Here is a 14,693-nt window from a genome sequence, read left to right on the forward strand (position 1 = left end):
TAAGGTACCTTTAAGTATTCAGAAAAAGCTAATACAAGCAAGAGCAAGATCTATGAGTTTAGGAGAGTAAGTAGAAATTCTCATTATGAATAGGGGAGGAGAAGTGAAAATTCTCAGTATGAGGAGATTATGTTGGGTGGGAGCAGGAGCATTCCCACTGGGAAATTAGGTGTGAGTGAAGGGATTTTTTGAATGAGAAGTGATTTGTGATGGTACAAATGGGTGGGGGTAAGGAGTTCCAGAGACGAGCAAGACTGTAGGATGAGAGATTTTTTCCAGGGGGACGAATTGGTTTATGCAGTTCAATTAAGTTTTGGTTATTAGATCTTAGAATTCTATCAGGGAGGTGCATTTTGAAGGTAGAGGAAAGGGATGGGCAGAGGGAGGGACTGAAGATGAGTTTGTGTGCAAGAGTCAGTTGGACGTAGGTGAGGTGATTGGGTAGTTCTAACCATTTTAGTTTGTGGAGAGCTGAACAGTGGTGTGAGGAGGACTTATGGGAGGTAGCAAACTTGACAACCTTGACAATTTTGTTATAGCAAGAGGAGAGTTGTGTTTTGAGAGAAGATTGTAGGTTAGTTAGAAGTGGGGCTCCATAGAAGAGGGATGGGATGAGAAATGTGGTAGATAGGGTGAGTTTGGTGGAGGGTGTAAGATAACAATTCTGTCTGTAGAGCATGCCGAGTTTTTGGTGGGTTTTTTTTATATTTAGTTGAAGATGGGAATTGAATTTAAGCTGACTATCAATTGGACCCCAAGTAATTTGGCCTCAGATACCAGCTCTAAAGGTGTATTGTTGTGACTAGTAATAGTGAAATTACTTGGATTGAAAAAGGTAGCTTTAGAGGGGGTGAATACCATTTACTTTGGTTTTGGAGGCATTGAGTACAAGGTGATTTGTTTTCATCCATTGTTCGGTGGTTGAGAATGCATCTTGAGTAAGCTTTAGCAGTGTGGGGATGGAGGTAGCAGAGCAGATTATAGGTGAATCATCTGCATATTGGATAATTTTAGTTGAAGGGATAAAGTTATGGAAATCATTTATGAATATATTAAAAAGCAGGGGACCCAGTATAGATCCTTGGGGAGCACCGGTTGGGGTTTTGATGAAAGGGGAGGTGGCTTTTTTCCATCTCACTGCCTGATATCTATTGGATAAGTAGCTAGTGAACCAGTTCAGAGAAGAGGGTGACAAGTTAAGCTTGGAGAGTTTAGTTAGTAATAAATTGTGGGAGATAGTATCAAAGGCTTTAGAGAGGTCTAGTAGGAGGGTAGAGACCATGTGTCCTGTGTCCCTGGCTTTGTTCACAGCTTCCAGGAAGGAGAGTAGGGCGGTCATAGTACTGTGTCTTGGTCTGAAACCATGTTGTGTTGGAGTTAGTAGGTTATTGTCTAAGAGGTATGGTAAGAGTTGTAGGTGAATACACTTTTCTAAAAGTTTAGAGATAGGAGATAGAATAGCGATGGGACAGAAATTAGTAATATTGTTATTGATGCCTCCCCTTTGTGCAATGGAACAGCAAAAGCCTTTTTCCAGATTTGGGGTACCGAGCTTTCTTGAATGGAACGGTTGATTAAAATGCTGATGGGGTAGGCAATGGCTTCAGCAGCTATACTGAGAAAATAAGAAGGAATGTTATCAGGGGCATTAGAGCATGGTTTTAGTTTCTGCAGTAGTTTTTTTATGGTGGATGTGGGTATAGGTTTTAGTGAGAATGGTGGGGGGAGGGGGAGAATTTGAGAATGTTGATGATGAAGTGGAGATAGGGGGATGAGCAGTGGTGAGGGGTGAAAAGTTGGTAGGGAAGGACTGGGGTGTAGCGGGGTTTGAAGATGAAAAGGATGAGGTTAGTTTGGAGATAGAATTAATGAAGAAGGTGTTGAAATGAGTGGTCAAGTCTATGTCAGGAGTGTTAGGGTCTGGGCTTGGGTTATCTGGTTTGTTGGGATTGAGGAGTGTAGACATGCATTTCCAAAATTTTTGAGGGTTTGTTTTGTTGTTGTTTTGGATTATGGAGAAGTCATTTTGTCTATCGGAGATGATAAGTTTTTTTACTTTGTTTCTGAGTGTTTTGTATTCGTTATGGGCTAGGGGAGTCCTATGTTTCTGATATGATGACCATGCCTTATCTCTAAGGTGCATAGTTACTAGTGTGTTTTTTGTTAGCCAAGGGGCAGTTTTGTTTTTTATTCGTTTTGTTTTTATGGGAGCTTTTGCTCTAAGAGGTTTAGAAAAGTTGAGTTAAAGTGGGCGAACAGTCTGTTCCAGGGTAGAGTTTTTAGGGTGTACCAGTTGATTGCTTTTAGAGAGTTGGAAAAGGTAATGGGGTTAAAGTTTTTTTGGCAGCGAGTAGTAATAAAATTGTGAGTAAAATGTAGGGGTGAAGTTAGTCAGTGTGTGAATGTGGGCAAGTGGTCACTAAGGGAATCAGGCAGGATGCCACTATGTGAGAAGTAATGAGGGTGGTTGACTAATATCCAGTCTAGGATACTATCACTGGTGAGGTTTTTTGAGGGCCGAGTTACAGAGTTGATCAGTTGAGGAAAGTTGTAAAGATTAATGTTAAGTGGATTTGTGGGAGACTGTATTGCAGACCAATTAATATTCATGTCACCCATAAGTATAGTTTCATTGTTAATGTTATTGGAAAGCCAGGAGAGGATATCTTCTAGTGTAGAAATATTGTTGCCTGGGGGGATGTAGAGGGAGGCTATGCATATGTGTTTGTGTTTATTTACTTGAAGCAGAGCCAGGAGTAGTTCTGCATTATTGAATTGGGGAGATGGTTTGTTGTAAGGGGTAACTGTTAAGGAGGATAGGTATAGAAGGGCTACTCCATCTCCTTTTTTGTTTGTTCTATCTTTTCTGATTATAGAGTAGTTGGGTGGAATTATTTCTGAATCTTTTATATGAAGTTTTAACCAAGTTTCAGAGATGGACAAAATGTCTGGTTTGCTATATGTAAGCCAGGCATGCAAATTAGGGATTTTGTTAACTATACTTTGGGCATTTAAGGAGGTGAGTAGTGTGGATATATCCATTGGTGGGGATGAGGATGGGCCTGGGTTGGGGTGTATGTCTCCTAATAATAGAATATAAGTAAGATATAGCATTAGGTTGGGGAGGTACTTTGTTTGCTTAGAGATGGGTTGAGTTTAGCTAGATTTAAGGTAGTTGTTGTAGGGTTCGGATAGTTGTGAGGAGTAATAAGTTTATAAGAGAAGAAAATATGGTGTGTTATGGGGTATAAGCATGGAGAGAATGGGAAGTGTGAATGTAAGACAGGTAGGTTAAGATGGTTAGTAGTATGAAAGGATGGAGTGTGGTTATAGTTAGTTGGCAGGGTCAGGTAGTAGATATAGGATATGTTGAGGAACAGTACTAGATGAGTACATAAGGATATGGCTTTTGAGAGCATAGTGGGATAGGATACTGAGGAAAGGTATGCTGTGGGTGGCTAGTTTACTAGGTATGTGAGTTATAAATTTTGGGAGGAGACAGAGATGGGAGGTATGTAAGAGTATTGGTGAAAAGAGGGGAGGAGTAAGAAGTGTGTGTGGAAGGGAGGAGGTTACTAGTTGGTTGGGGTGGGGTGATGAGTGTGACTAAAGGGTATAAATGTAGAGATGCTGGGGCGGGTGGGAATTGGGGGCAGGGTAGGGGAGCAGAGTGAGCCCACAGGGCGAATGGAGCGGGTAGACCCAAGGGCAGGCTAAGGGTGAACAAGAACCAATCTGTGGAGCACTAGTAGCTGAAGGTAAGTCCAGGGGACAGAGATTAGGTAAGATAGGATGGGCCTAGAGTTGAGAGAGGGGAGTAGAATAAAGTTTATTATAGATCAAAGCAGATATCCAAATAAATAAGTAATTAAGAGATAGTGAAAATAAAGAAGTCATAAAACAGGAATTATGAGGAGAGGATGCCACCTAGTGGACAAATACTATAGTACACATGTGGCTCCACAAGGACAGATCCCTAGAGTGGGAGGATAAGGGGGAGTCTTTTGTAGACCGCTGCAATTGTTCTTGTGGGGACAGGGAGGATCAGAATAGACCAGAAAAGTGTTGGATAGCAGTAGTATGATGAAAAGGGCTGACCCTGATTTCACAGATATGCAAGTCTACAGAAACAATAAGAAAAGACAGTAGTTACTCTGACTTGCTTATTTTGCATACCTGTCTTATTGAAATAAAATAAGCCAATTTTACCAAGGAGTTATGTGGAAATTAGGAAGACAAGAATTTATAAGAGAAAAGGTTTAGTAGAACTAGGGAAACAGCAGAGCATACAAATAGTACAGCATCTAAAGACAGATTGTAGTTAGAAGTACAGAATGGGGGGGCAGCTAATGTTCTGAAACCATAAGAAAATCAGTAGGTATTTTGGACTTACTTGTTTTGCATACCTTTCTTCTGAAGTAAACACTTGTAACCAGGAGTATGTGGGATTTAGAAAGACCACAAGTTATAGGAGAAACGGTTTAGTAATACTAGAAAAACAGCAGGGCTTTCAAATAGTTGAAACAGCTTGCAAAGGGAGACTGCTGTTAGAAAGTACAGTATGGGGAGGGGCAAACTAAAGTCTGTGATGGAGTGCTTTACTTAAAAATAGAAATTAAACAAGGGCTAGTAATTAATTTTGTCTGGAGGATAAAACATACTTTTTGTATATTTTGAAAATAACACTCATTCCAAGGTTGCCTGGTTCTGTTAAAGAGCACTGCAGGCCAGTAGATCGAACTTGGCTTGGTGGGGATCCAGGGAAAGTAGAATTAAAAGGAGAAGTTTTTGTATATTTTGAAAATAACACTCATTCCAAGGTTGCCTGGTTCTGTTAAAGAGCAATGCAGGCCAGTAGATCGAACTTGGCTTGGTGGGGATCCAGGGAAAGAAGAATTAAAAGGAGAAGTTTTTGTATATTTTGAAAATAACACTCATTCCAAGGTTGCCTGATTCTGTTAAAGAGCACTGCAGGCCAGTAGGTCGAACTTGGCTTGGTGGGGATCCAGGGAAAGAAGAATTAAAAGGATAAGTTTAGGTATGAGCACTCCATCCAAAGAGACAAGCAGCTACACCAAGAGGATTTTAGTATGTTATTTTTATTTTAAAAAATATGTTTTAACCTGCCATCTACTGAAGTTTATTTGATAAATTGTTGTTAACCATAACAAGCCTGTAAGAAAAGAAGAAAGCGAAAAAGGAGTGTAACATCATAGACATAAAACTGGAACTTTAATACAAGAAAAACAAGAACAGGATAAGCACTTTTGACGTGTGCCTTCCTCAGATCCTGAAAACAGTTCCTCCACACACAACTATTTAAGAACCAGCTAACCAATCTAGTTTAAAGGCAATTAAAAAATGAGGCAATGAAACATAGCAACACTTACTCTCCATTTGCATAGTGCACTTGTAACAAAAACATGTTTTAAAATTACTTATCTCCAAGCTTAGAACAAAACTACATTTTGTTAAAGACAATCAGCATAGAATATTAAAACTTATAGTAAATAAATAAAACACTGCTGTCATAAGCATTGCACAGCTTGTAAATCTGTTAAAAACTCAGAGCTCATAATGTTAACATAGCAGGTTCACAACCATAATATTAGAGAAGCAACAGTCACAGCCTGATATACAACAAACAAATAACTATGGTCATCGCATAGACGTCTGGTGAACACTCAGAATTCATATTATGAACAAAATAGACACAAAACTCACCCATTAATAGCAGAATACACTATAACTCCAAACTTAAAAGATGTCATGTTCACATCTCTAAAAGAAATGAAAGCATGCATAAACACCTGTTCTATAGAAAGTATATAGAAGGAATATTACAGAGCTGACATCTGTAACAAAGACAGATAAAAAGTAAAAAATAATAAATATATATAATGAGCTTCCTTAATTGCAAAAAGTCAATCTTCGTTCCTTTAGGAATGGTTTAAGTGGAACAACACCATTAAGCCCTGGAAAACAATCAGCCCTTAAGTCCATTATCCATTTAGATTCTTCCATTTCCATTTGACTTGTTACATCCCCTTCTCTTATAGTTGGACGAACCATTGCAAGGACCATAAATCTAAATGTATGGGTGGCATTATCTCGAATATGATCATACAACACATTCGTAACAACCTTAATGCGTATATTAGATTGGTGCTTAAAAATTATTTCCTTTAACATCCTATTCATTTTGCCCACATAGAAACATGGGCAAAAAGTACAGGTAGCAACATATGCCACACATTCTTACTATTACAGCTGGCATTTCCAAAAAACTGGAATCTGTAACTGGATGTGTAAAAACATTACTGGTATTGATAACAGTACAGGCTTTACAACTGCCACAGTTCTGTGTGCCAGAACGTGTATGTTCATTCCTTTTGGCTTTGCAGCTTTTATTGCAAAGCAATCTCTTTAGATTTTTCTTGTTCTTAAAACTAAAATGAGGTGTATCCCTACTATTTCTTTCAATCTATTGTCTGATGTTAACACAGGCCAGTATTTTTTGATTATTTCACATATTGTAGAATTATCACTACTGTAAGTAAGGCTGACCCTCATGGTCCCCTGTTATAGTAAACAGAAACTTACGAAGTGTAGAAAAACAAAACATTTCATGATACAATCTAGAAGATAAAGAAATTATATAACAATTAGTAAAGTTTATAAATATACAGTTCCTGTCATTGCTACAAAAGTAGTTAAGTCTGTTACATTAAATAGGTATGTACAAGTCAATTACAACTGTCAGCAGCTATTTACAAGTAAATATATTCCCACATGGAAAATATGATTGGGGATATATAGGCTTAGTGAAGATTAGGGAGAGATGCATTAGAGGAAAAAGAGAGAGAGAGGAAAATGGGGAGGTAGATAGTTGAGTTAGGAAAAAGGAGAAAGGGTAGGTAGTAAGGTAGCTATGTGGCATTATGCAGGATGGGAACATGAACATTCCCAGAGTGATGCTAGATGTGAATGGAGCAGAGTTTTGAAGGTGGTAGGGCAGCTGGTGATGTGAATATGGGGTAGAAGGGAGTTCCAAAGATGTGCTAAGGAGAAAGAGAGTAGGAGTTTGCCTGCTGTTTGGGCTGGTTTGTGGAGTTTGATCAGATTCTGGGCATTTGTTCTTAGGAGTGGGTTGGGCAGGTGCATTGTAAAGGCTGAGGTTAGAGAAGGGCATAGGGATATTTGGGAATTTTATGAACGTTTTTATAAAGCTGAGAAATGTGTTAAGAGCACAAATGGAAATATTTATGGAAGACTTAAGTATGCCAAGGTTATATTAAGTGTTTGCCTCTGCTCCATAAAAACATATTGATCCATATCTATAAATTTGGCAACACCTTTGCCAGTCTTTTAGATGTTAGAATCATGGTTTAAAAGTGAAATGGGCCTATATGAAGTTGGGTCTGGTAGGTCTTTGCTGTCTACGTATTACAGCCACCACAGCTTTCTTCCGGGATGTCTCTGCTTCCTCCATTTTTAAAATTCTGTTAAACAAAGCCTTCTTGATCTTTATCACTTTCTCCCATCCTAAGGTACCAAGCTTCTGCAGGAATATCATGTACTCCTGGAGATTGTTCTACAGACTGATTATAAGTCAACATTTTTATCTCATCTTTTATCATAACTGTAAATTGTTGAGTCTCATCTACCTCTAACCTTGGAATACTTAAGTCTTCCATAACTATTTCCATTTGTGCTCTTGATTAATGCATTTCTCTGCTTTATAAAAACTTTCATAAAATTCCTAAATATCTCTAATACTTCTACAGGATCTCTGGATATTTTTCTTGGCTCTCTAAATTTGGCAACCCTTTTCACTTTCTGCTGAATATGCCATTGTGCTAAATATTTTTTTGCTCTGTAGTTAATAATAAAAAACAGCTGCTTAACAGCAATTTTTCTAGTGTCATGCATATCATCCAGATACTCCCTTATTGTTCTTTAGCACTCTGCAGTTGCCTCTTCTTGTTCTGTGAGATCCCCCTTATTCTCCAATACTTTAACCTTTGTCAATCCCTATAAATAATTCTTGTTCTTGTTAACAATATATTACTTTATTTTATTTTTACTCTATTTTTAACTCTATTTTCAATTTATCCCACTCACTAGCTCTAACTTCCATCTTCCTCAGTAACTCTTGAATAATTTCCATTATCCATTCCTTAAAAGTATCTCTTTAGGTAGGTGGGGAAGCACCAATGTCTCATTTTATTTCATTATCCTGCATTTTTATCTTAATTGTTTTTAGTTCATGATCTGAAATAGTTATTGAATGTGTGTCAAAGCTTTCAATTAAATTCACATGTTCCTGTGAAATATAATTTCTCTCTAGTGTAGCCCAGTTATTGTACCTTGGGGAATAATATGTAAATTCTCTTCAGTTTCCTACAGCTGAATTGATTTCTTCCATACCAAATATTTTCCTAAATTTCTTCAGAAATCCACTCTCTTTGGTTGTATTTTCCCTTCTATGTCCCCAGATACACCCTCACTTTTGCAAATAAAGTTCCAGTCCCCACCTATAAGCAGTATTCCCTGCTGAAAGATGATTATTTATACCAAAAGTTTCTTTAGTTCCATAATAGCAGTTTTGGGTAGACTATAGATTCATGCCAGTGTAATCCTCCTCTTTTGCCAGTAGCCCCTTACTACCCCAAATCTGCTATTGTTATTATTTTCCCTCTTCTATTGCTATTGGAGCTTCTCTAGCAATTAGTATACGTACTTCTTATTTTCTTTGCCCTTTGTATCCTGCTGAATATCCATTCTGAAATAATTTTCTTATTAAATTCACTTTTTTCAAATATGCCTTTTGTAGCATTGTTATTTACAGTCTGCATTTCTTAATACAATTCACTACTCTTACTTTTTTGTCTATACCTGTGAGGCCATTCACATTCCAAAATAATATGGATAGTGTAGGATTATGATAAAAAGTTATTATATCCAGCTATTATAACAACTTTTTAAAATGTCTACATTCAACTTTTGTGTGACATGCACCTACTAATGTTTGGCAGGTAATATTTTTATAGAGTTGCTTCTTGTCACCTCCATTTGAACTTGTTATATTTTACAAAATGTTTCGCTTTATGAAAAACTCTTAAAACCTTCCTGATAGAAGCAACTGTCCGAAATTGAAAGCTGCACTTACAGGCATTAACTAACCTAAAATTAAGGTGATCCATGCTAAGGTGCATGTTACAGTTTCTGCTCCTTCTTACACCAATTGCTGTCTGTTCTTTTCTTATGTTTATTCCCCTTCCAGATATGAAGAACAACTTGTATGCTTTCATAAAATAGACTTTTGCCTTAAGAAAAAGTGCAATGGCTATTGTTAAATTAAACTATTATAGACTGCTCTAGTAAATGCACTGAAATGTTTAGGTACCAACAAAGTTGTAAGCACGTGTTTACTTCAAATAATTTCAAACTTTATATTTTACTAAGGTTATTGCCCTTGTACCTTTCATTTTTATAAGTCTGTCAGCAAAAAATCCCCAGAACTCTCACGATTTATTGTCTATACCTGTAGTCAGCTTCTCTCAATGGAAACATAAGAACAGAATCTACAGCTGTCTCAGCTCTAGAGTTCTTAACTCACACTGAACATTTGCAAAAGGAAAACTTTTCATTACATTCACAGTATACTCCAAACACACACACCTTGTTAAATTAAGACATTAATCCATTCACCTATGCAAAAGTTAGAGAAACATCTCAAATCTACATATATCATAATCAGCTCAAGATTACAGCATTTTAACTTAAACATGCATTTGGCTAGCCTTGCTTCTCTTTTTACATTGTAATGGCTAAATTTCTTAAAGCTAAAAAAGAAAAAAAACACCTGTAAACTTTACTGTCTTTACCACATACAGCAATCACTTTAAATGCTTTACTATATAACATATTTATATCATGAAATGTTTTATACAAATATTAAGAAGAAACATTGTTTTACTTACAGTTACTTTTTTCTTTTAGTATCCTCATAAACATTAATGACATGAGGTGGGTATATGCCTTTTCAACCCCCCCCCCCAAGGTTAACAAACTGCCGATCCTTCTCATCCACTTTTTCCTATAAAGTCATATTTCACAAAAGTGATTGATGTTTATAGTCTTATATTTATTCACTAACTTTAGTGTTGCTGATCTTCCTGTTCATCTCCATCTCTCAACTCGAGACACTGGTTCAAGTCCAATGTACTTCTGATTGTTCTAGTCAACTCACATGCTTTTTTTCTATCTTTCAAGCATTTTCCTTTAGAACATTAGAAAAAATTTCACTGGCAAAGTCTCTCTATGAACTTTATTAACAGAAACATGAGAATCAGAGTCCCCTTCTGTTTGATAGCTGACTTTTTGTTGGACAAACTTTTTGTATTTCCTTCTTAGCCTGTTCTGCATCAAAAATGACTTTTGATCATCCAGGAAAGAATATTATGTAGACAGCTGGATACATCCACTTGAATCTTACACCTGCATCTCAGCATTCCCTGATTACTGGGATAAATTTTTCTCCTGCCTGGTGTACAGTGAAAAATCATTTTCCACAAAAAAACTCTAGAGTCCAATTTTTAATATTTTGTCCTTCTGCCACAGTTTTGTCTGGATCATTTCTTTCTGCTGGTATGACTGCATCTTTGTTAATACAGGTTTTGCCTACCTTTTCATTTCCTTGTTTGGAGCATACACATGATATGCCCTTTCAATTAACAGATCCTGATGTGGAATATCAGCCCAATTGCTTGTGCTTTCATAAAATTAATAAAGTCTGTTTCTTCCAGTTTCTCTGGTACAGCAGAAAATCTCAGGTTTTCTCTGTATGGTCCCTCCTCTAATACTACCATTTTTTGAAATGTGTCTTTTGAACAGTCTCATATTCATCCAGCCTTTTCTTTATCTCAGCCTCTAACTTTTGCAGTTTTATCAGTTCATCTGAATAGCTGTTTAAAACTTCTTCCATTTGCTCTAGCCTTTTTTATTTGAGCTGATATACTTCTTCAGTGTTTCCTTTATTTCCTTTATTTTAATTAGTTATAAGCCCATTTAATTTATTTTTTCCTCTAAATTACTGGAAGCCATCTCTCGTATCAAAGCTGGAGCTTGAACTTTTTTTTTTTTTTTTTTGCTGAACAGCTGCAGGATTCTTCCCACTCAGTGTTTTCTCTTCAACTTATCTAGCTAATTTTCTTTCATGCTAAGTTTGCTGTCTGCTGTCATCCAGGCAGTGTACTTACTAGACCATTTAACTGAATTTTCCTAAAACTGGCAGAATTTCTCTTATCTCTCAGATTCTTTTTTTCACGCTGGGAGAGCTGAAGTCAAGATATTGATCGGTGTACAGCCATCTTGGAAGTCCTTTAACATTTGCTTTGACCTCTGAAAAGGAAATGTCCAAGAGGAGTGGCTCAAGGACTAAACCCTGGGGTACACTGGTGGGGGCAGGTGTTTTGGAGGAGGTAGAGTTGCTCTCCCTAATCCCCTGGGTTATATTTGTGAGCCAATTTGCTAGCCAATGAGTTACATAGGAATAGCAAATTGGCTCATAAGTAGAACCCAAGAAATCAGGGAGTACAGCTCTACCTAATTTCCTGGATTCTGTGTGTGGGCGTGTTTGCTATGCAAAGCAGTTTCATAAGGATTCACATTCAGTTAGGAGATTTTATCTATAATACCCAAGTATCAGATAATGTCAAGTGCCTCGGCGAAGTGTAGATATGTGGTGTGTACTGATTTTTCTTCATCCCTTGCTTCAATAACCTTCTCAAAGAAGTCAATCAGGTTGACAAAGTAGGATCTCCCCTTGGTTAATCCAAACTGGCTTGGGTCATCATTTGTAGATTACTTATGTTTTTATTTAATTCCATAATGATCCTTTCCACAGCCTTACAGATGAAACTGGTCAAGGCTATAGATCTATAATTACTTGGGCCCATTGACACCCCATCTTCATTCAAGAGGATGACTTTTGGTATCCTATATTCGGCTGGCACAAAGTCTGTTTGGAGAGTGATATTAATAGCCTCTATAGGAGGTCTGGTAAGTCCTGTTTCAAGCTGGCCAGTAGGTAGGTTGGTACTTGGTATGTTATCTGGCCCTCTAGAAATAGGGTTTTTGGCCTTAAATAGTGCCATGAGGACTTGTTCTTTGGAAATTTGAGAGGTGGGTGGAAATACTGGGTATGTCATCTGAGACTATAAGATGGAAGGAGGGGGTGAAGTTTGAGTTAAATTTGCCTACAAGTAGATTGGCTATGTCCTGTGGGTCCAAATATGTGATGTAATTTACTATTATTTCTGTGCAGTGCTGGGCATTGTTTCTGAGGCTTCTAACATAGTTAAAGAAGGCTTTGTGGTTACCTTTCACATGAGTAGCTATTAGGGCTGGATTCCCTGCTGTAGTTTAGCAAGAGCATTTTGTGCCTCTTGAGAGTTAAATTTATTTTTGCATATAATGATTTTTATTTTAATAAAGCCTGTTTATATTTGGGTTCCACCACAGGGGGTTTATTTTTATATGTAGTGCTGTATTTACTTCAGAGGTGGATAGATACATATTTGCAGCTAATTACATGTGCATAGAATTTGTTGGTAAAGGCTTGTGCATAAGCAGTTAGGGCATCAAATTGTGAGGGGATTTTGAATTTAGCTGGGTCATCACTCAGTTTTAGTTGATGAGTCTTAACATAATCTTTGAATATAGAGGTACTAAGATATGCTTCCATCGTCAAGTCTTATGGTAAATGTGACATATTTGTGGTCATATTCAGGAAGAAGATACAATTGCCGGGTAGCAACGCTGTCTCATTTTAGTAAAGTCCAAGTCCAGGATTTAATTGGCCCTAACTGGGGTGAGGACTAGCTGGTGCAGAGAGTTTGTATTGATGAAGTCCAAAAATTTCTGGGCATGCATCTTTGAGGATGCTGATTGAGGATTAAAGTCTCCTAGGAGAATGATGTTTGGTTTAATGCAAATAACTTCATATTAAGTAAGAGATATGGGCTGAGGGGGTCATAGTGGGGGTCGTATAGTTATCTATGATACAAGTTTTTTTTTTTATAGTAAGTAGGACATGGAGAAGTTATAGCTCATTATCTCATTTAACAAGTCTGGAGTTGAAATTATTTAAAGAATATGGAGACACTACTGCCTTTAGTTCCTTTGTGTACTGTGGTGGGCATTGAAACTTCTCACTGATGGAGTATTCTCAATGGTCCTGAACCAGGTCTCCACAATGATGCATATAATCAATGTTTTCTAGGTTAAGGAGCATGTGTAGGAGTAACAAAGTAAGTCAAAGCACCACCATCCACAGACAAAACAAGTTTATTATAATCCAAGCATTCGAGTCAAAGCTCTTTTTCAAGAATAAAAACACTTCATAAAACCACACAATAAATATCCAACACCAGCCAATCAAAAAACATATCCAATTAACCTCATTAAGAAGATCATTAGAAAACAATGCTCCATTGCAAAACATCATTAAAACAAAAGCAATATACAGAAGTATATAAAAATATATAAATCTACATAAAAGCTTAACTAACATATGACTGCTTCAACTTTAAGATAGGTTTTATACTATTCACTTTATTCAAACCTGGGAATACATCTGCCCTAAAAAAGTTTATCCATTTAAATTAATCTCTCTCTGTCAAGTTAACTATATCTCCTCCCCTCTTGTTCTTAAACAGCCTTTGTAAAATCCTAAACTTAAATACATGGTCATTACCCTCTTGTATAATATGTTTACTTATTGCATTGGTCTCTACTTTTCTACATATCTCTGATAGGTGTGATGCTATTCTTTCTTTAAACTTACAGTTTGTTTTACCTATGTAAAAACATGGGCATTTTTTCACAATTGGCTAAGTAAACTATATTTTCACTGTTACATGAACCTAAAGTTTTAAACATACATTTCGTGTGTGTAATAGGATGTATGAAATCTGCCTCCATATTAATATATTTACAATAAACACAATTATAGCAAGGGACTGTGTTCTTAGCAACTACCTGAAGTCCTTCAGTCTGTGTTTTAAAGTCTTCATAACAGAGAAGCTGTTTCAAATTCTTTTCCTTTTTAAAAATAAAATAGGGTTTAGTTCCCACTATTTTCTTAACGCTATTATCAGAATTCAGAATAGCCCAATTTCTCTTAATTATAGCGTGAATGTGCTGTGAATGTATGTTGTATTTCATAACATAACCTAATCTACGTGTGTCAATAGTCTGCATTACATTAGTATTAGAGACTATATTATTGCTTCTGTATAAATAAGGTTTACCTATATTCTCACGTTCAGAGTTAGCAAGTTCAGCATTACTGGCTAACAAGTTCCTATTATATCTTCTGGCTACAAAATCATGTGTCATGGTATCAATTTCTTCCAGAAAACCTTCTTCTGTGGTGTTGAGTCTACTAGCTCTTAAAAATTGTCTCTTCACCACCCTTTTATAGACATGTTTTGGGTGCATACTTGAGTTGTGAACATATCTAGTTGTCTACACCTCCTTTCCATATATAAAAGTACGAAAATTGCCATCTATATTATATATCTTCACATCTAGAAAAGTAATATCATGTGGAGAACAACACATCTCAAATTTAAGAAAATCAGTGCTCTGTAAATGTTCTACAAATAACTGAAGTGTGCTTTTAG

The sequence above is a fragment of the Protopterus annectens genome, chromosome 9.part0, assembly GCF_019279795.1.
Source record: "Protopterus annectens isolate FY-2018-M chromosome 9.part0, PAN1.0, whole genome shotgun sequence".
NCBI lineage: Eukaryota > Metazoa > Chordata > Ceratodontiformes > Protopteridae > Protopterus > Protopterus annectens.